Source organism: Micrasema longulum, unplaced genomic scaffold (genome assembly GCF_059751315.1).
Source record: "Micrasema longulum isolate JH-2025_06_02 unplaced genomic scaffold, ASM5975131v1 h1tg001521l, whole genome shotgun sequence".
Taxonomy (NCBI): Eukaryota; Metazoa; Arthropoda; class Insecta; order Trichoptera; family Brachycentridae; genus Micrasema; species Micrasema longulum.
The window spans coordinates 110,267-134,689 of NW_028278704.1; the positions used below are offsets into that span (position 1 = coordinate 110,267).

At 30.6% G+C, this 24,423-nt stretch overlaps 1 long non-coding RNA gene across 1 annotated transcript; it reads left to right on the forward strand.

Moving 5' to 3' along the window:
• The first annotated feature begins 902 nt into the window (after nt 1-902).
• Nucleotides 903-2,778, forward strand: LOC148275057 (uncharacterized). The gene is made up of 3 exons (XR_015824123.1): nt 903-1,016; nt 2,363-2,619; nt 2,708-2,778. It is a non-coding gene; the product is annotated as an uncharacterized LOC148275057 (long non-coding RNA).
• The last annotated feature ends 21,645 nt before the right edge of the window (nt 2,779-24,423 follow it).

Here is a 24,423-nt window from a genome sequence, read left to right on the forward strand (position 1 = left end):
CTTCTCTTAAATGTTATGTCTCTGAATGTTTTTTTCAATTGGTAATGTACTCCAAACTATTTAATGTGCCATGGTCCCATCAAAAACAATGAGTGAAGCTACCGTTTCGGATGCATGTAGCTGGCGGCCCGCTCGTGGCTACCGTGAACGTTAACTTTGGGCATATATAACTATGTTTTGTGTAACTTTAAGTACTCTTAAGTGAAAAGTTCTTCAAGTAAAGGTAGTGATTGATTTATTATTGCATTTTTATTTACCAAAATATTGGTTTAAACTTAGCAATACTAGTAAAACACCATTTTTAAAACACTAAAAATAGCATAATTTAATTTTGGATACTCCTAAAATATGTAATCAAGCATAAAAAAGTTCTTAACATATCATCGCATCATTAAAATTTGATGAAGATATAATTATTTCGTGCGATTATTTGCAATTTTTAATTTTTTTTTTCTTTATATGTGGCAGCTTTTAAAGAAAAAAATTAAACCTATTATTACCTTAACCTGCAAACTTCTATCTTATTTTTTACACACAGAATAAACATTGCATTGAGTAGAAATGAAAAGACATTTTGTCTCACCAATAGGACAAGTAATCTCCAAAAAGGCTTTTGATGCCGACAACAAAGAAATTAAGAAGATTAGATTGGGTCACAGATAAAAAACTTATCGTGTTTTTATGAATATGGTTCAGTTAAATATGTATTTATGTCATGTGATCCCTATATTTATTTGTAACGGAAAATTTCTAAGAAAAGCAGTAAAAAATATTCAACTAGTATTAAATGATTTTTCAAATCCAAATAAATCGAATGGAATGAAAGAAATTATGTTTTATTTGCTGGCACCTCTCTTAACTGTCACTTCGGGTCATTTAAAATTCTACAAGTCTGCTTTCGATTTTTGTCCAGCTAAATTGGTCAAATCATAAACTATGCGATAGTCTAATCTTTATTAATCTTACTGTAAAGACGAGGTATCTAAAAGTGCGAGTTCAGTGTGTTACAAATATGGGTAATCTTTTTAAATATAAATTCTAAATAAAATGAACAACTTAACTCAAAATAAAGAGATAATATTTTTTTGTGTTTATGTTACGCATGTTTTTTTTCATCTTTTCTGACATTGTGTAGAACTTAATAAAATAATAACTGCCAACACCGTTTACAATTGCGGGTTTTTCTATCATACATAAATATTTTGCAAGCTGCTTGTATCATAATATCTAAACATATGTAATACACACATTGAAAATGTAAAATATTGGTTTCCATTGTATTCTTTTGTGAAAAAAAGATCTATTTATTCAAAGGTTTCTCGAAAAAACCTCAGTTGGTTTGATTAAGCCTAGTGAAAACCAACTAAGGATAGTTAATAGAACCCTCATAGGACACTGCAGCACATATGTATTATATGTAGAAATCCTATTGAATACGATAATTTATTTTCATTTGAAATGGCGAATGAGGCTCTTTTCTGGCGCACGACAAAATATAGAACTTCATTGACCGTTTTCACACTATAGTCATAATCAACCCGGTACGATAAAATAACATAGGGTGGATGGATTTTTATAGTATTATATATTTTTTTCTTACTTATTTAATGGCAGGTAAACGCACTAATCAGTACATCATGAGGCCGACTAATCTCCACTCGATTTTCTTTTGCAAATTTTTCACCCGCGTGTAGAAACTAACGAACTAATGATTGGCGGCCTCCGTGGTGTAGTGGTCAAGACGCTTGACTCACGCACGGGAGGTTCCGGGTTCGATTCCCGGTGAGAACACAAAAATTAAAATGTGATTTTTTTCAAGCCTGGCTGCTCTGTGATGTAATTCACCACTGTAATTAGACCTCCTGGCCTGTTGTGGTGCCAAAAAACAAAAAAAAAATGTAAAAAAAAAAAAATTTAAAATAATGAAACGGAAAAAGAAAATAGTAAATAAGTTTTTTTCCCTAGTTCAGTCACCCTAATTTTACCCTGTCGTGTGGATAAGAAATGTGCGTTTCAGTTATTTAAAAAGGAGTAGTAGTAACAGCTACTGTTTCACATAATTAACTATTTTATTGAACTGTTTCTAAATAACAGTTAAGAGCAGCTTCAGCAAAAAATTAACACAAGCAACTGCTAGAACAGTTTCATATTTTTTTTGCTGTTGCTTGTCACAAGTTACGCTGCTTGAAACTGTTATTGAAAAACATTTCACCTACCCTGACTAGTTTTTCTTTACAGTAACATTTTGAAAACGGTTTGCTATTTTTATTAAATAACAGATTGAAATCACAGTTTGTTTTTTTTGTGAAATAGTTTTTTCTGTTTTGGAATAATAATTGTTTAATTTTTTTACCATCTTTAGTGTGGATTGAGACGAAATATGGGAAATGGATTCATTATGTCATTATGCATTTGAAATATGAGACAATTGGAACGGAGAAATTTTTGAGTTATAATTTATTGTTGGATTCTTCAGGAGACGCAACATTTTTATGGTTAGTTAAAAAAAACTTTAAAAATGAGGAAGCTCAGTGCTACGGTTAATTGGATATAAAAAACATATTCTTACGCACCGTTAAAATGAGAGCATTTCATGGAATGGCGAAGTTTCTTGAAAAGGTATGAAAAAAAAACAACTAACTACTTTTAACGACGTCACTAGTTCTTTCAAATCACCCGATGATATGGAGTTGTGATAAATTTTCAGTTTACGGAAAGCCAACTGACCAACCAGCAAAGCTCACCGAGAAGACGGAGATGAGAACTTGAGACGTCACACGCGGAATAATTTCAGCATATTAAAACTTTAAAAAATCATAGTGCTGGTAATATGACACGCATTTTTTATTTTTTATTATTGGGATTAGTCTATTAACAAATAAAAAAAAACTGTATTTCCTTATATTATAATATCTTAAAAAATATTTTTTTCTCTATTGGTCTGGGTGTTGTGGTGTATTCTTCATTACCACCTTCCATTTTCCTTCTATCCCACCTGCTGACAAGCCTCAAAATAGAGGCTTAGCGGGTTGTTCCTTAAAAATACTGTACTGTTAGAAAAAATACAAAAACATGTATGTAAACGAAAATAATACATATTTCATGGTTAGCAAGTAACAAGATGGAGGTTTATACAAATATCAGCAAACAGAATTACAAACACGGTTATTAACAATGAGAGAATGGCCTTGAATAAAGGACTCCTTTGGAGAACAGAGGCAGAGGATCCAAAGACCACCCCCGTAAGGGGGGACAAAACACGAGAACGTGTGGTTTCTATTGTACATTGAAAGCCCCATCGGGATCTGTTTTAAAGGTCTTGTGGCCTCTTTTCAGATCCGCACTGATTTTTTTTCAGCTGCAATGAATGTTTTTATTTTTCAAACACTCCTTTGTTTACAAAAACTGCTTTACTGCTTTCAATGCCCCTATCGCCGTCAGAGCAACCTAAGTATATACAGTTAATTTGTCTGTAACCTTTAATCTAATTTTCCCGATTCTGACGGCGATAGGGTATGTTAGTTTATTAGCTCGTTAGTAAACTGGAAGAACCCAGTCCGATCGGGAGAACCAACTCTAACGGCCTAATAATTCAAACCTATAAGGCTAAAAAAAAAGGCCTACTGGGTTGCATACATACAACTCGTCAGCAGGTTCTTATAAATTACACCGATTATTCACACTTAACCTACATATTTCGAATGTATTATGTATTTTAAACATCGAAAACATATTTCACTTATTTATTTGTAAATTTATCGGCCTCGTGGTGAAGTGGTTAGCGTGTTTGTGTACCATGCAAGAGGTCTCGGGTTCGATTCCCGATACAGTTGCATGAAATATATGTTTTTTTATAAGTATTTTTGCATTACAAAATTTCCTAGTCCCTGGACTGACATCTGTAGCGTAAGACTAATCATATTACCTTCATGTAACAAAAAGATATACAGCGGTTGGTGTACGAACGCAGTGCCCTATTCACCATTAATAACGAAGGGAGAATGATGATGATGATGATTATTTGTAAATTTCTATAAATTCCTTCAACCTTCGAGTTAAACGTTTCTTAGTACTTTCGAATTATATATGTATGAAAAACATCATTTGAATTTTAAAATGGAATCAAAGAACATAACAAAGAAGATGTTTCAAAAATGATAACTTCTCAGAACTCGCAAATTATCTTTGAGTCTCCTTTTGAAAATATTTCCAGACAGGCGCCGCGCCGTGGCGCAGTTGGTTAGACGGCTATCTGTGAAACTGGCGTCGCGGGTTCGATTCCCGCCACAACAAATTTACAACAAATCTTATCCAATACACCCAATTTTTGAGTGACAGCATCGATAACAATTTGCAAGTTGATGCCATATATACAGATTTCTACAAAGCTTTCGATAAGGTCAATCATAATCTTCTTCTATTAAAACTTCAGAGATTTGAGGTGAATGGCTCATTATCAAATTGGTTTAAAACATACCTCACGCACATATCTCAGATTTTTGTTATCAGCGGTTTTTCAGGCTCTCCTTATTCGGGATCCTCTGGTATACAACAAGGATCCAACCTCGAACGTCTACTCTTTCTGATATTTATAAATGATATTGCTTTAAAAATTAAATTTTCCAAATATCTTTTATTTGCAGATGATCTTAAAATATTCAAAATTATAAAATCAATTGATTACTGTCATAAACTACAAAATGATCTACTTTCTTTGTTATTTTGGTGTCATGAAAACGACTTATTTTTCAATATAAACAAATGTAAGTCTATTAAATTCACAAGAAAAAAAAGATTGTTTTCAATTATTCAATCGACAACACAATTTTAATGAACGTCGAGAAAATTCGAGATCTTGGGATTCTTTTTGATAACAAACTTAAATTCAATCATCACATTGACCACATTTCAAAGAAAGCGTCCAAAATCCGTAGATTTATTTTACGAATATCCAAGCCATTTGAAAACCCGATAATTGCAATTTATTTATTTATTTATTATCATTATATTACATACACAAAATTATAATTTATGTAAAGTTGCTTTGACTGTCTAACTAGGGTTAATTACCCCGTTCTAAGACAGTCAAAAAAATAAAAAAAACAGTAATCAATTTATAGAAACAGTTATAAAGATACAGGACAAAGTGAAAAACAAAGGAAAAAATAGGGTAAAAACATGGTAAAAAATGTAGTAAAAACATAATAAAATGTAATAAAAACATAGTAAAAATGTGGTAAAAACATAATAAAAATGTAGTAAAAAAACGTAGCAAAAAAAATGATAAAAACAAAGTAATAAATGCAGTGAAAACATAGTAAAAACCATAAAAATATATAAATATGTCTATAAAAATATTTTGAAACTCAGTAAAATGCGAAATAAAAACAGAATACATAGTAAGAAACATATTTAAAGTCATAATAAAAAAATGAATGTATGTTGCATATCAAAAAGCGTATTTAAAGAACGAAAAAAAAAAAACATAGCAAAATACCGAGTAGAAAGAGAAAAAAAAACAACATATTAAAAAATAAAGTAAAAGATGTAATAAAAAAAAATACATCGTATAAATCATTTGTTCGTGATTACGTAAATTTTATAATTCGTTTATATTTAGAATCGGATCCAATACTTTCATAATCAACTGTTATGATCGTCTAGAGTACTTTCATTTCTTTAGTTTAGAATTCAGAAGAATGGCTGGTTTGATATTCTTGCACAAATTAATATCTAACTGTATAGATGCCCATGATATCCTTGCTCAGATAAACCTTAATGTACCTTGCCGAAACTTGCGTCCCAATCCTGTCATTGCTGTGGGAAATCAAAAAACTAACATCGGATTATTTTCATCGGATTTTTTTCAGTGAACAAAATCTCACTAAACAGTACTGTCGATGTGTTCGTAGGTGTGTAGCAAGGGCTACAAAGTAGATTTTAAGACTGTTTAGATTCAGTATTCCTCATTAATGCCCATCTATTAGGACTTACTTAAGCCTGTTGATTGGCTTAAAAAAAAAATAATAATAAAAAATAAAAATAAATGTTTTGCTTAAAAGTTTTCTATATGCGTTTATTATCATTTTACTACTTATTTATTTATTTACATACATTAGTTATTTGTACATTATTTGAGACATGAACCCCAACTCCATGGAACTAAAAGTCCTGTGTTGAGATTGGACTAGCAATTAGTTGACACATACACACGAGTATATCACCACAAATATAGGATCAGAAACATAATAAATATTTTTTTAAGACTCTCATGCACATACCAAAAAATGTTTACACTTAAGACAATAGTTTGAATTATGTAAAAAAGAACAAATCGCTTCCCTAGTTCTTGTATGGCGATTAGGGACCATATTGCTATCTTCATAATTTAACACCGTATAGCTTGTTTTAAAATAATGTCCAAAAAATGATTATTTTTGTCGTTTTTTAACATTGTTTATGAATTTTTTATAGTTTGTCTGATTCCACATAAATATGAATTTCAATAATTTTAAGCAAATTTAAAACAATTCGTTCTTTTATTTTGTTTTTATCTAAACGATATAATTTTTGCATGAAATTATATCATTATTAATATCTTATAATCAATAATATTATTTTTACAATAAATTACAATGAATTTCCATCAAAAATTTTCACTTACAAACTTAAATGTTTTAAATAATATTATTGATTGTAAGATTTTTCTGATGATTTAAGGAGGGTTGCAGGAAGTAGTTAGATACAGTTTGCTTAAAATAGGGGGATTTAAAGGTCTACGAGAGAGGCATTTGTTCATCATTGGACACGACTGATGATGTCAAACATTATTTTGAAAAATTTAAATCAATTCAACAAATTTTAATTTTTATCAATGTTATGTTGTTAACCTAATGTTTTATATTTTTGTGCAAAAACCAAAGTGAAGGTGTATAATGGGTTTTGCATTTTGGTTTAATTAGTTTCCTGGTGAAGAGACAGGTACGTCTCGAAAACGGTAGACATAGAAATGTCGGTGAGTGGTTAATTACAAATATTTAATAAGATTGAGTTCAATGTTTGACCACAAAATTAATGCTTTAACAATTAATAGGATAGGATTGTGATATTATTGATATAATTAACTGAAAACATAAGGTTTTGAACAAGTGTAAAACAATCCAATGTTCAATATTTTTTTAGGAATTTGCTATGTTTCGCAAAACACAAAAGCAAATAATATTATTGTATTAAAATAAATTATACATAACCTTCTAAGATTAGCATCTGTTTTAAGGTAACATGTTAAATCCTTATTTAAAATTTATCCCTTTAAATATTAAATATGTTTACTATTCGGTTAACATTTAGTAATATAGGTTTATTATCATTACATATACACGTTAATAGGATATGTTGATGGGGAAAATCGTAGATGCGTAGCGTCGCTTGAAAATACTGAAAGGAAATTTTCAGTTCAGTTGGAAGCGGTCTTCTGAGGCGTAGACATTCTACTCCGCTGAAATTCTGTTCTCGTATCGCGGGAAAAGTTTCAAGTGATTTTCGCGTTGAATTCGACTTCAAACATTTGGATAGAACATTTAAAAAGTTTGAAAGTGAATTTAAAACAATTGACAATCGGTTTTTATAGACAATTAACGATAACCAACAATTTTAGATGATTTGGTGATTTAGTAATAAATTATAGAATTTTACCAACAACACAACAATGTTTTCAAACTTTCAAACAAGAGTATGTATCATTTATTTTTGATTTTCTGTATTATTTTATTTTTAATACACATTTTTTAAATTATTTAATTGAGTTTTTAATCAAATTGAATTGTGTCTTTTATATTTAACTTTGGCTGTATCATTTCATTTATATTTATCTAGATATATATTGGTTCGGTTTTTTTTTTATCAAAAGTAAACTTGCAGCGTTTTTTATTTTATTTATTAAATTCAATAGACACACAATTAAGTGCAGTGTTTTATAACAATATATATTTATTTAGTATTTTGTTAGTATTTTATCTGTAATAATGATATAATACGTACATAGTCATAGACGCAATACTGTTTATTGCAATATTACAGTTACATTTTATTATTATTTTTATATTATTTATGTTTTTGTTTAAACCACCAAGACCTAGATAAATAAACAATTTTTCAGACAATGAATAAAGTGACTTTTATATATATATACAATTAGTATTTTTAATCAGTTTTTTAAAAAACATAGATATAATTTTGAAAGGGTATATAAGTGATTCGTTTGTTTTTATGTTTAATTGTTATAATTGTTCTATTTTTTTTTGTATTTTAAATTATTATGCTTCCACTTTCCATGATGTTTTATCCCAACTCAACACAAATCTTTAAGTCTCATGGAGCTTGGGATATGTTACTATTTCTTTTATTTTTTTTATTTTTATTTATTGTGTTGGTGTAATTAATAAATGAATTAATGTATGTTAAGCATTTGAAAGTAAAACCATTCGAAATTTTTAAAACCATTTAGGAAAATTATTCAGATTATGATTAAACAAAAAAATAATTATGATTCAAATGGTAAATATATTAATATTCAAGGGTTAGCTTAATTAAATTTAGTTTGAATTGAGATTTTAATAACTCCCTAGGGAAGAAATTCAGAATGTCTACAAACATTTTGACATACTCAAAACATTTCATTAAGATTTAAATGACTTCCTAGGGACCACGAGGCGGACATATACTAAACACGTTGGATGAATATGGGGAACAAGGAAAACAGATTTACTATGATAAATAGGTTTCCATTGGGGAACTGACCCAAATATTTCTTACCTACTCGCCATGACCCTTTATTCAAACATAATACTCTTGATTTCAATCGGAAAATATCCATACCTTTATAATGACAGCATAATTAAAAATAAATTCTTGAAGATAAAATATCTATCCCGTATCTTTTCTTCTACGGTTTTTTTTTTCATTTTTGTGAATGTTCATTTTGTATTTTAAATATTTATTATACAAAGGGAAAATAAAATCCTAACAGTTTTTTTGTGCAACATTTAAAATAAAAGTCCATGAATACAATACCTGAAAAATATATAATTTTCCTCGACTATATTTCTGTGGCTTGGATCTAAAAGGGCCAATGTCAGATTTAATATTTTTCTTGCCGACATTTTGTAAAGAATTGACGTTAGTTAAATTGTTTGTCAAAAATATATTAAAATATTTTACATAATATGAATGAATTTATGTTTTTAAAAATAATATTCGTTATTAAACGCGTCAAACAGTTCATTGAAACGCCATAAAAAGAGGAATAATTGAGGGCATTGGAAGCAAAGATAGCAACCTCCAAAAAAATTTTTTTTTGGTTATGATGTCATTCTGTAGTTAATCAACTTTATTTTTATAAAAATCAAGAATTGAGTTTCAAATGTAGTTTAAAATCATACTTTTAATGGTTTGAAAATAGTATTTGGAAGCATAGTAATATCCATCAGCTATTTTATTCGACCAATGACAGGCTTGAGATTTAAATTTTCAAAATGGCCGTGCCATACAAAATGAAGAAAGTTTTTTGAATTCGTGTTTCTATTAAAGCTAATTTATTAGTATCTTGAAGTTTAAGTTCAGTGAAAATAACATTTCTAACACGAAGACTGTCTTTGGTATTAGTGTAGCAGTTTTTGTTATTTTTTCTCAAAAACATCAAAACGGGAGTTTGCAATCTTTGCTTTTAATGCCCTCAATTATTGTCATGTAATATTGCACTTTATGACATTGGACTTTTTAGACCCAAGCCACGTATTGATTGTGCTTTTCATTCTAAATAATCACAGTGTATTTTAAAGGTATTGTTCAAGATACAATAACTCATCCAAAACAATCGTGCGCTGTGTAATGAAAAACGATACGTAATATTGATTTTAAAATGTTTTTCAAACCAAGAAAGACAATGCTCCGCCATTTTGTTTGACTAAAAAATAAAATGGAAAAACATTTGAAATTGGACGCTGCGGATTCCCGCCGTTTTCGTCGGGGTGGTGTTCTTTTGTTAACCTTAATATGTGCAGCCATAGCGTCAGGCGCTACCGGGGCTCCGGCAAATGCTAACCGCACTTGTCCCATTTTGCTTGGGAGGTTAGAAGAAGGTCTGAATTTGACTTCGGATATCTTTGCCTTCAGTTCGGATGATCAGGAAATGCACGAGGATGAAGTGGCCACGTATGACGTCATCGCCCTAAGGACAGAGCCTCAGACATCTGATGACTATAGTTTTCTCTACGACTACCTGACTGGCGTAGGAGTGCACAACTTCAATGAGACTATCACGATTGGCTTCTTGGGCGCTTATGGGCAGACTCAGGTGAGTTCCATTACTTTTTACGGTATAATCAATACCTAAACGATTTTTTTTTTCAAAACCTTTCTTTAGAACACGTGTCACACATGTGTCTAACACGTGTCGAATTACAAAAGAGTTTTTATTTCGCATTTTTTTCGTGTCTTTTTTGCACTACAACCGGCCGAATCGGTATACGGAATATTCTGTGCCCCGTAGAGAGTGATTCATTTGAGAACTTATTTTGAATGCGTTAACACTTTTCTTCATATATGGCCACACCGATCTCCGATGAACTTCAAATAAATATGAACAAAATCAAACATGTTTATTTTCATTAAGAACATTATAAGGACCTTATTCGACCTTATTACGACCTCCAAATTTGTCGCTCCTCTTCTCCCACGATAAGATTCATAATAACACCCCAGGAGGCCAAATAACAGTAGTGAATTACAGCACAGAACACCCAGGATTTAGAAAAATTGACTTCGTTAGTTATATGTATATTATATTCGAGCCTTTTATATTAAAACACGGATACTTTCATTGAAATATGTAATTATTTGAATCTCAATTTATTTAATATTTATTTTATTTTAACAGGAACTTTATACAGAAATACATTTGTCTTGTTGAGAGATTTCACCTTATGAAGCGCTGTACGAAACATTTTACCTCAACACAAGTTTCATTTTTCATTTTGATTATATTTATACATTTTATTTATTGAAATCTTCAGTCATTTACACAATAATACGGTTATAATATAATAGATACTTAATCATCATCATCATCATCTTTCTCTTTCCACACCTAATGGTGCATAGGGCACTGCATTGACACTTTTATCACAGCATATTCTTATAATTTTTTTGTTACATGAAGATAAGATGATCAGTTTTACGCTTCAGATGCCAGTCCAATGACGGTGAAATATTCTAGTGTGACAACACAATTTAATATAAATATTTCGTGTTAACCATGTCGGGAATCGAACCTGAGACCTCTTGCGTGGTAGGCAAACGCGCTGACCATTACTCTACGAGGCAGAAAAATTAATTATGACTAAAAATGATTTCAAACTCTAAATAAACAATATACTTAATGTGTCATAAATAATGTTATATTGTACAAGAATAGAATTTGGAAAACAAAAAATTAAATGTTTGTACAATAAGTAATACATGAAACAAAATAACATTAAAATGGGTCACTAACAGTAAACATTTCTCTGATTTTATAAAATATCTCAACCTTGTTTCAACAGATAGAAAACATTTTTGTGAGGGGAATATGGAAGTCTAGGCATTTACAGGGATTATGACCTGTCATGGGCTGGTTAAAGTAGCTACTTAACACACTGCGTAATATTCACCATACTGCGTATATTTAAACAGCCATATCTCCTCTCTGTTGCAACAAATTTACATTTAACTAACTCCTTAGGGAGGAAAAACAAAATGTCTTCAAACGTTTGGGCATACTAAAAAAATTGTTTATCAAACTTATTGGTATAAGAAGAAGTATGAAAATTCAAAATTGTTTTAAGGCGTTGCCTAGTAGGTGAAATGGTTTTGCCGGATGAATATCACCCACACGATAAAGGTTTCAGCTCTTTCACAAAATTCAACACATAGATGAAAATAATTAAGAATAATTTTCTTTTGGGTTTAATATATTCTTAATTATTTGGCCGGTGGAGGGGGGGTGACGATTCTGGCTCTGCCGATCGGACTTGTTTCTTCCGGTTTACTCACACGCTAATGAACTAACATACCGTATTGCCGTCAGAATTAGGAAAATTAGACATTAAACGAAAATGAGACACAAAATTAAGGGTGACAGATAAGTTGCCTCTTTATGCCTAGTATTGCATTGAAGCCATAAATGTTAATTTGAATAAAACCCTGAATATTTCGTGAATCATGAATTTTAAAAAAAAAAAATAATTTACCGTGAAGCTAAATTTTTTTTTTGCGATTTGCGGATCTGAAAAGAGGCCACAAGACCTTTAAAATGGATCCTGGAAAGTGGGGGCTTTCAATATGTAAGAGTTGAGGAAATGTGGATGTTTAAACATAGGCGGAATCATGAATGTAACAGTGTATAAAGGGATCTTTTTAACCAGCCAACGACAGATCACAAGCCCTATAAATGTCTAGATTTCTATATTTTCGTCTCGAAAATATTGTCTCTATCTTTTGCAATAAATTTAGATCTAAATAACTCCTAGGCAGTGAATCCACCCTGTCTACAAACATTTGGACAAACTCAAAGCATTGTTGAAATAACTTGTATTTTTAATCATTCACGTGTTATCGATTTTGCTTTGAGCTCATTATATTGAATTAATTTTCTGAATACAATTTGAGAATAAACTTTATAAAAAAAAATAAAAAGCTTCATCCGAGCCTTTTTAGGTTCTATGACTTAAATGATACGAATCATAGTTGTAAATAAAACTTCAATGGAACTCAAGAGGATAAAATCTCTTTCGGCCTATTAATTTATGATTATCAGCACAAATTGATTTCACTTTTACCTTTAACATATTGATTATGTAATGATATTTCTTTTTGGATCGTCTGTCGTCTGTATAAATGGCATTATTTAATATAAAACAAGATTTCTTTTAATTTATATTGATCATAAATATTTCCGGCCTCCGTGGTGTAGTGGTCAAGACGCTTGACTCACACACGAAAGGTTCCGGGTTCGATTCCCGGTGAGAACACAAAAATTAAAAATGTGTATTTTCTCAAGCCTGGGTGTTATGTGATGTAATTCACCACTGTTATTGGGCCTCCTGGCCTGTTGTGGTGAAAAATAAATAAAATTGAAAAAAATTGAAAAAAAATTGAAATTAGAACTACCTATTGAATATTGTAAACTTGAAACAAGATCTGGATTTCTTAGGTTAAAGTCTTTCTAGATTCAAACAATCACTAAGATAGATCAGATCTTGTCTTGGGGTTGCAATTATTATTTAATTTCTGTCCAAGCTTTTATTTTTTGTTTTTTTTTTATTTATTTATTTTTGATTTATTTTAACGCCTTGTAGGCTTTTACATGTTTTTCATATATTTATATAAAAATAACAGACATATATTTTACACAAAAGTAGCAAAAAATTCAAATGAAGTAATAATAATAAGAAAATTAAAAATTATAAAAACTAATCTGACATATAGTACATACATATATATATTCGAGTAGAGAGAACAGAAGTTCATTTTTTCCCATTGTTATATTAAAAGAATCTTAAAATTAGAAGAATGTAGAAAAATAATAATTAAAAATACAGACATAAGTTAATAATAAATAAAACAACATGGTATTATTTAAGTATTTAAATTTGGAGATAATAAATTGATACACTGCCTTTAAAAATTCAAAAGTGTTGTATTAAATATATCTTTATCATGAATTCTCCTTTTAGGCGAGTGTGCACTGTTGTTTGTTGTAGATACATTTATGTACAAGAGTTTATTAAATCGAGTGGTCCGGCCGGGCATTCGCAAGTTTATTAGTTTTAACCGTTCGGAACAGTCAAATATTGAATTCAATATTTTAAATAAAAATTACAAATGTTTTCATTTTCTTCTTGTTTCTAATGTGTGTAAATTTTAATATTTATTTAACTATATATAATTAATATGTCCAACTGGAATACCCAATTTAAAATTAACAAAACGTAAAAAAATATGTTGAATTCTTTCGATATTATCTATATGCACTTTATAATATGGTGACCATATAACCGAGTTGTGTTCAATTTGGCTACGTACTAAAGAAACATATAAAATTTTCATTACATAGATCGAGTCAAGTCTCTAATCGTTCGCAACAGAAGTCCGAGAGTTTTCATGCTTTTATTAGTTATGCTTTGTATATGTTTAATGAAGTTTAATTTTTCATCAAATATAATACCAAAATCAGTCATTTCGGTCACTTGCTCTAAATTTATAGAATTTATAGAGTAGTCGAAAGCAATAGGGTTCTTATTTCGGCAAATCGTCAAAACCTTGGTTTTGTCAACATTAAGGAATAAATTGTTATTTTCACACCATACATTCAAACACTTAAAGTTAGATTGCAGATTAACGCAATGACCTATGTTTGTAACCTTTCTTTATATTTAAAAATCGTCAGCAAACAGCAAAACTTCAGCAACTCGGAAACACGATGTTATGTCGTTTACGAAAATTAAAAACAATATAAAACCCAGACGACTGACTTGCGGAAGACTGCTGGTTGCACAGAAGCAATCGGAAAAATAATTTTTAATTTTAACAAACAACAATACAGGTAGGCCTGAAACCATTCAAAAAACGTTTCACGGAATCCCATACCAAATAATTTACTAAGCATCACCTTGTGTGAAATCTTATCAAACGCCTTGCTGAAGTCAGTATATATTCTGTCAACCACATGATTTTTGGTAAGAGCTTCACCAATAAAATTCTGACAAACCATAAAGGTTTGTGGCAGTTGATCTTAGTTTAACAAAGCCATGCTGTTTACAACAAATTATTTCTAAGATTTGCGGTTGCATTCGATCGAGAATAAGTGACTCAAACAATTTAGAAATGACTGACTGAATGCAAATAGGACCGTAGCTTTTTACATCGGTATCATCGCCCTTTTTAAAAACAGGCGTGACATAGCAGGACTTCCACTTAGAAGGAAAGTGTCCTAGAGATAATAATTTATTAAATAACAAAGTAATAGGTGCCAATTCTGACGCACAATGTTTAATAAAAATGGTAGGGATTTTATCAAGATCAGCTGATTTATTTAAATCCAACGAAAAAATTCCGTTTCTGCAAGATTTACATTAGTAAATTTACAGTAAGATAATGCAATGGTTTTGTAAAAATTATAGGTAGGAACTTTATGGTCTGGAAGAGGTTCATCATAAACTTGCAAAAAGTTTTACACTCTCTTCTGTCGAACTCACTATTTTACCGTTGAAATGCATATTCGTGGGAAATTCGACATGTACATTGTTTATTTTTTAAATATAATTCCAGAACGTTTCGAACTATTATGTTATTTGATCTAAAATGTATTTCAGTTACTTCTGCGATAGCTTCACAAATATTAGTATTATGAGTTTTTGCGGTGGAAGAATACTAAAATTTGTATGCCATCAACTCACCTTTGAGACTCCCAGTTTTTGCCGCCATCTCTGTCGACATTTTTCCTATGGTCCCAGTATCTCATTCGTTTTCGGAATAATTTTAGCTATTTGGTCCTTAGTATTTGGTTATTGCGTCAATAGCTACCTGAGCTCCAGTAATAAAATCACAAAAATTAATATTGGCCAAACACTGGTACGGTTACCCGGTATTGAATGCGGCCGGCGGGCGAGGCAATGCAGACAGCTGATGTGGGTGGGATTGAGAACTTGAGTAAATTGACAAACTTGATAAACACAGCAAATACAAAGAAACAACAAAGAAAATATCACTGACACTGCAATCACTGAGAAATTTCGTCTTAGTGGGTAAAATTTTATTTCGTTAGAAAAAAATTTGACAAGAATTTTAGTGATTTGTAAGTACAAAAGACAAAAACGCGTCAGACTTTGACAGTAGGACTTGTATTTTTTTTACTTGTATTAATTTTCTTTAGTTGTATTTTATTTCAATTGAACCTGCACATATTACAAAACAAATGTATTAACTATTGTAAAATGGACTTATAAAATTCATAAATAAATTTTAAAAATTAAAAAAATATATATGATAAAGGTATATCTTGGACGATGTTATGCGAAAATCATCAAACCCATAATTTGCAAAATTTTATTTTTTGTTGAATGCTCTTCATCAATATGAATTCTCTATTTGCTGAAAGCATCCAACCTAAATGATCAATACAACTCGCAAGTCAGGAAAGAGGGGATATGGAAGGAGGTAATGAAACCAATTGAGAAAATATGTTTCTTGGATTTATTCTTGCAACTGGCAGGAGTCGAACCCACGACGCCTGTTTCACAAATGGCCATGTGACCAAATACGCCCCGGTGCCTGCCCGCCTTTTTAAAATTATATTTTTCCAACCCACAGCCAATTAATCCGGGAAAATATTGTGTTAGAAACATCCACCCATTTTAAGCATTCAGCATTTTTCACCTTGAAATTATTTTTAATTTTAAGAATATTGCAGAAACAATCCAACCCCAATAACAAGATTTTAGTGATTTTAACAACATGAAAATATTCTTAATTTTTTCAGAAATTACAAAAAATTACTTAAGTACCATGTATTTGATTGACTAACACCATTTTCCTCTTTATATTATTGTTTCTTGCATAGTTACTTATTATACACACCGGTTTAAATAAAATAAAAAATATCAAGAGTATTTTTGGATTTTCCAAATTTTCGTAGACAAGAACTTCTTCTTCTTCTTATCGTTTCTTTCTCCGATGGAGGTTGGATATCATCGTAGCACTTTTTGTTTTGTTGGCAGCTACCCTGAACAAAGACTGAGTGCTGCAATGGAACCAGTCACGCAAGTTCTTTGGCCAAGGAATGTGCTTTCTACCTGCACTCCGTCTTCTTTTAATCATTCCCTGTTTCTACTGACTTGTGAAATGTTATATTTTCGCCTCTCATCACACGCTCAAAGTACTCAAGTTTTCTTTTATTTATGGTCTTAAATTACTTGTGAATAAACACATATGTTTTTCTACGAAACACTCAGTTTGCCTTGAAGTTTTTCTGCAATGGTAGCCGAAACTTAGGAACGAATCAAACTTACAAGGAATCACCTAAAAAATATAAGTTTTGATAACAGTGACCATGTTAACCCACCTAACTATTTTTGATACGTGTTTTATCATTCATAGTTTGCCAACGAGAGCCCGTATTTAAATGACAACTTAACATTTCTTGACAATTTTATCAACAAAGTAAAACTTTGTTTTCTATGTGAAAAACAAACTATTAGCACAATTTGTTTTCTGAACATGTTCAATTTTAGGGTACCGACGAAGATACTTTAAATTTTTTCACGAAAATACACATTTTTGTACATAAATTTCGATTTTACTTTATACCGTGATAATTATATCAAACATTTCGACATACGCAAAATATTGTTGAATGCGAGACCAAATTACCTCCGCGTTTATTTAAGCCTGATGTTCATATTATTATTTATTTGTCATGATAAATCAAATTTAAAAAAAAGTTTAACACTTGTCTTTTTGATTTTGGTCAGATGAGACGATATGGAGACGAACTTCAGTATTATATAATAATTATTTTAGAAAATAATCATTTTTATTCCAAACTATTTTTTTAAGAGCTCATCGATAGATGTTCCAAGTAAGTAATTTATTGGTCTTATTGGGGCTGCTTTATGTGATTATTTTATACTTTGTACTATGTAACATTTACCATTTTAGTAATATGTATATATATATATATTTGGATAATTTATATAGCGCTGTTTTTGTAAAAATCACCCCAAGGGCGCCGTACAATAAATAAATATCCCACCACGTATTGCAGCTACAGAGCGCATGGACGGTTGGGATTCTTGTTCCTCGTCTCCAATTATGATATTCAGGAGCTAGATTACAGCACGTCTTGCAGCTATAGAGCGCATAGACAGTAAGAAATCTTGCTCCTATTTACATTTTTTATTTTTTATTTGACAATAAAGTTTAGAGATTTAGTGATATTTAAAAAACATAAATAAAAAACAAATTTGTAAAAATAGAAGTTAGATTACAACAAGTTTTGCAGCTACTGAGCGCATGGACGGTTGGAATTCTAGACATCATTTACTAAATTTGGATATTTGATAGTTTATAACATTTACCTATTGAAGCTAGATTACTAATCGTCTTGCAGCTACAAAGTGCATGGACGAGTGAAATTCTGGCAACTTAAAATTATCAATATATTTACAAAAACAAACATTAAGCATAATAATAAATTTGCAAAGTGTTCGTGCTAAAAAGTAAACAATAAAAACTAAACAGAGCTATGTCTGAATACAAGAAGAAATTTTCCATCACTTCATTTTTGAGATGTAAAATAACTGAAAATTTTACTTGTGTACCAAATACGAACCTTTCTCTGTGTTTGTTTGTGTTTTATTAGTACATTATTTTTAGATTCAATTTTCGTCGCTATTAAAAAATGAAATCATATTATTTGATAAAACTAACTGAAAAAAACTATCTTATTTGGCACGATCTTGTAATATGACATAAATATCACTATGTATTTTTTCTTATAAAAGGGAGTTGAGATATATTTTATGTTTTTCTTTGATCTTCCACGCACAAAATGTTTTAAAGGACAAAAAAATATGTACTCAGTATTCTCGTCGCGTAATTTGAAGTTTATTGATTTAGGTACACGAGAAGAAAAATCTTGAATACTAAAAAACCCGTTAGCTTTCATGGAATTGTTTTTATCGTAAAATAAAAACGTTCCTATTAGAATCCTAAACCTCGGTAATGAGTACCTATACTGAAACAGCTAACTACATCGATTTACTTTCAAAAAATATTTTTTGAAAGTAAATCGATGTAAAAAATATTAATTGCTGTTTTTTTGTAGGGCTTTCTTAATTCAAGGGTTTAAGTCAAGAAATGCCAAATTTATTGCTGCTGAAAAAAAACATGAACTTTTTATTCAACTTTTTGTAAAATATGATGAATTGGGTGTTAAGATAATTTGTGTCTATTTTTTTTTAATAAAGACAACAGGGGAATACAAAAAAAAATATTACGACGAATTAGTCAATAATTCATAGCTGTACACTGCGCAAATATTGTCGTCGAATACCATGTCTAAAATGCTCATTTTTGTCTAGTTGACATTCCATTTCAAACATATAATTTAATAAAATAATGTGTACGTAACGTAAAAACATACTCAATACCTTGTCGAGGAGAAAATTTTCTTTCGAATAATGTATGTAACCTTAACTATTTTTTAAACTTTTGGTGTTTTTTTTTAATTGGGAAAAAATGGAAAAAACTTTTTTTTTTTATTAAATTAAAAAACATACTATACATAATTTTATATAATATTTCCAAGAAGTTTAAGTATAAAATTCATTTGGGAACATGCAGATAATAATATTTATTAACAGACGTTTTTATATTTAAAACTATAACATTATTTACAAAAGCAGAATAAAAATAATGATACACTACAAATTAAAAGGGTATGGAAAAGTTTTAAAAATAACAAAATAAACATATACAAGGTATGGAAATAAATTCAAAATGAAATATACATTAAACAATATGGGAAAGAAAAAATTAAAAATATAAAAAGTTTAAAAATCACATGTATGTATATATACAAGCTGAACTAGTACGAGACTGCAAATGTTTAAAAATTTACAAGAATGAAAAAAGTTTTTGAAAATAATAAAAATGTGTACATAATACAGGTTACAAAAATATCAAAAACGTATTGAAATTACATATACATAATACAAGCTAAAAAAGTATGAAAAGCATAAATATTATTTCAACATTACATGCAAAAACGTTAACGCCTAATTAATACGTCGGCATAACCGTAGCCAAAAAAGGACTATCATTAGAGCTCTTACAGGGCACTGCAGATTTAATGAACAGGTTGCTCGAATAAACCTTTCTGAAACTTGAACCTATGGAAGTAGGTTCCGTAAATTATTTAGAAAGGTCGTCAGTAATTGAATAACTGTGACTATTACGAAATGGCGTTGTAAGCTTCCTTTGTATGTACCGAATACCGGACCTTTGCAACATACATTTCAACTCGAAATGGTTTATTTGCTAAAAATGGTATAGTCCGAGACATTAAAAATTTTCTTCACTTTCAAATTAAAATAGTTTTTTGATTTTTTCAAAGTTTACCATGAGGAATTTCCCTCAGAAGTTTCGCGGTCTGGCCCTGAAATTATGTGTATATATCAATGTATCACTTACTTTTCTTGATTGATCAACAATCATTTTATTCTGTAATTTTTTGTAAGTCCAAAAATATATTGAGTAGAACAAAATAAAAACACTACAGTCTATCACAAAAGATTCGAAAACGTTAATAAATAGGTAACATTTAAAAAAACAGATGTGAAATATAATGCAATGACCTTGTCACAACCAATTACAAAATTTTGTACAATACCGTGATGTTAACATATTTACAGAATCAATATAAATCTCGATGGCCATTGCTAGGAAAATGCTCCAATTCCGAATCCGTAGGTAATACTATAATTGAGGACCACCATAATTGTAAAATAGAGGATTTTGTGCGATGGAGCAGATCTAGACCAAAATACGGGAGGCACCACATGGTCCCTCCCGTATTGCCTACATGCCAACATAGGGAAGATGAGCAGTGACAGTAAAACTGAAGCAGTAAACAGTTAACAGTGACAATGAAATCCCACCTGGACAACGTCCACCTGGAAGACCACTCAAGAGATGAAGAGACAGTTGGACCTCATCATTTCAGGATAACAACTAGTTTTCTGTAACCTAGATCTGGATCTCTTAAAATATGAAGAAGAATATAAATATACGACAACATTTCAGTGGAAAGATATCTAAATATGAAAAGTCACTTTTCATCAATTTTGAAGGAGAGAAATTTGTGAAATGCAAATATATTTTTTCTACACTTTTTTTTTCTGTAAAGGAAATATTTGCGTTTTTATTGTTTACACAAATATTTCGATTTTGGGGCCATTTTCAACGAGTTGTAAATGACTCACTATTAGAAAACGGAAAATCAAGTTGGGGTAGAGTGGGGGCTCAAACCTCGGACCTCTGATCCGTGAGTCCGCAACACTAGCCACGGGACTGCAACCCAACCACTTCTCTAACATATCACATTTATCTATAAAAAACAGACGCCAAAAAATATATGTTTGACATACTATATTTAACTCTCTTTCAGCAGACATTAAATGCCATATTTCGAAATAGAGTAATAGTTGAGAAGGCAAATTATGTTTGACATATCATATTTTGCCATCTAAAACAAAGACGGAAAATCACATGTCATAAATTGTCAACCATTACTCACATTCTAAAGATAGCATTTCACTTTTGTTGTCAAGTTGTGTTTGTTGTTAATTGGGATATCTCAATTTGCCGTCTTTAGAAATAGAAAAATTGACATATTATAAAGTGACACGGCTAATATTCTCTAACCTTATTGAACAAAGACATACCATATTTTACTAGATTGTAAATCTTATCCAGAAGAATCTCGTGATATGTGTATATAAATTCAATACGCTTTTTAAAAAAGTGGCATGTCATAGTTAGCCATCTTCCCACTAAAATTAAATTAACTTTCGCGGACGACTTTTATGAACTTTCATATTTTACAAAATAAGCTGCATGGTTGATATGCGAACATGATCTTAATTTATCAACCAATATATGATACACGCATATACGTTTAATGACAAATTGAAAGTGTCAACAATGTTGAGTGATGGCATTACATACAATCAATAAATTAATAGGTTCTGCGGTGTCGACGCTAAGCCAAAACAGGATCTAGCTTAGTTTACGCTCGACATTCGACGAACAAAAACTACGCAAGAATACTTTATCTACCCTCAAAAATGTTTTTACTGGAGCCAAAACATTATATACTGAATTTGCCGTTTTTCAAACATGATGTGGTGAACTACTTAATGATACTCTCGAGGTAAAATTAATATACAGTATTAACAAAAAATTACATAACTCTAGGGATACTGGCGATGAAACAGAAAGAAATGGAAATTTATTGTTACTAAAACAATTTATATTAAGTAATTTGTGAGCAAACCTAAGGATTCTGGGTAAGAGTGAAAACCGTAACTTATTACCTCTTTGATTTTCTGTGAATACTATTTTCGTAAAATATTGTTACATCATGTACGAGTATATACGCGTATTATAAAATATAAAGTAATTTTTTTGTGAAATTTTATATTTAAATATCTTTGTCTTCAATGTACACAGTTTTTAAGCTTTTTAATATTTTTTTGTGTTTTCAAAAATATTAAGTAGTGGGTGTTAACATAAGTTATGTTCGTTTTTTTTCCAAATGAAGACACAGCAACTAAAAAAAAGCAAAAAAATAGTCGTTAATGTACTCGTATTCTCCTTCACCATTTTACAACAAATCATTCGAAAATTCATTGCATCTTCATCGTACACTGAGCATAATCGCGAGCAGCTTTGATAGCACTTTTCTCTCGATTGAACGCGAACAAAAGTATGTGTCGAAAATGCTCACTTTCGTAAACTTAAAATTCTATTTTGACGGCTTGTAATCAAATAAAATAAAACATGTAACGTACAAACAAACACAATTACTTTTAGCGATTTTTTTTTATTTCGATTAACCTTTTCTATTTTGTTTTACTTTTGGTGATCATTTTCAAATTTGTTAAAATCGAACAAAAATTATTTTTATTACCTAATTATTAAAATAATATTAAAACTGTGGAGCGTATAAATTTATCATTTCATTATTCGTTAATATTGGTTGCGCCAAATTTACTATATGTATTGTGTATTGAACATTTACTCGTTTGCGGCGATCAATTTATTGCTAACTACTGAGCTCTAGTTTAAATGTTGCGATTATACTACTGTGGTAATATTTTTCTCTCCGGCCCAATAACAACTGAACTGTCACCGAATGTACATGTGATTTTGATATTCTCAGCGCGATCGCAAACAAGTTATTTTAGCTATCAATAAGTCATTCAAATTCACTGTGTCGTGTTATCGTACGAATCAATAGTCAAGAAACCGACAAGTGCTGATCTGACCACAGGATCTGATAGAACCCGCCGCGAGAGAGAAGTTTCAATTTCAATTTCAATTTATTAATTTTATATAAGTTGTGGTAGATTACAAAAATATTTTAAGGCATACATAACACGAAAAAATTAATACTAAAATTGAAATAAACAAAGACGGAAAAAAAAATACCCAGCAATTATAGAAAATGGATGCTATCTTTTCTGAACTTTTTTTCACTTATATGAAAGATGTCGATATCCCAAGAGATACGGTTGAGTAAAGACATTGCTCTTCCTACTGGCATTACCATCGGCAGGTTGGTTCTGCAAGCAGGAAACAAAAAAGCAGCTTAAGCTGCTTTTATCTAAGGTGGTCATTAGGAGCAAAAATAAAAAAAATCTTCATTACACCTATGTTGATCGGACAACGGATTAATCGGAAAAATATACATACGCAAGTATGCATTTCATCTTTCCTCCAAACTATTGTAGCCAAGCATTCCCAGTATGAAGTCAGACGGGTAAACCACGGATAGTATCCACACTTCCTTAAGTAAAGATACCTCAAAAAAAAAATTCTGAACCATCTCCAGCATAGCAAAGTACTTCAACTCGTAGGGCGCCTAGATCAAAAATCCACACTCGAGTCTGCTTCGCACCAATGCGTTATAAAGAAGCCTAAGAACACGAGTATTCAAGAACACCTTAGCTGTTTGGAGAACAAATCCCAACACTTTTTCTGCACTGTCACAGACTGTCATATGTGAGAATGAAATTTCAGTTTAGCATTAAACATAACTCCCAGGTCTTTGACAGTGGCAGTTCGCTTAAATGAACACATTCCCATTATGTACCGCATAAAAATAGTTTTTAATGACAATACATAACATTTAGAAACATTAAAATTAAGTTGGTTCTGAGATCCCCAATCAAATATATTATTTATATCAGACTGGAGAAAGCGGCAACCATCCAAGGAGAAAAAACTCTAGAAAAAAATTAAGATCATTTACAAACAACAGAACTCGTGAATGCAATACCACGCTAGTATTGTCATTTATAAAAATGGAAAATAATCTAATGAAAACGACCTGAATTAATGGAATCAGAGCCTTGCGGGACTCCTGAAAATGTAAAAAAGATGTGTTTGAACATTAAGGTTGATAAACTACCAGCACAAGGAGGGTAATTGCATTAATTTGTACTCGGGTTCGGTGGCAAAGTAATTAAAGATAACGCATAGCAATGCCAAATTCGCAAACCAGTAAAACAAGCAAAATTCAAGCATTCATCTGCTATCTAG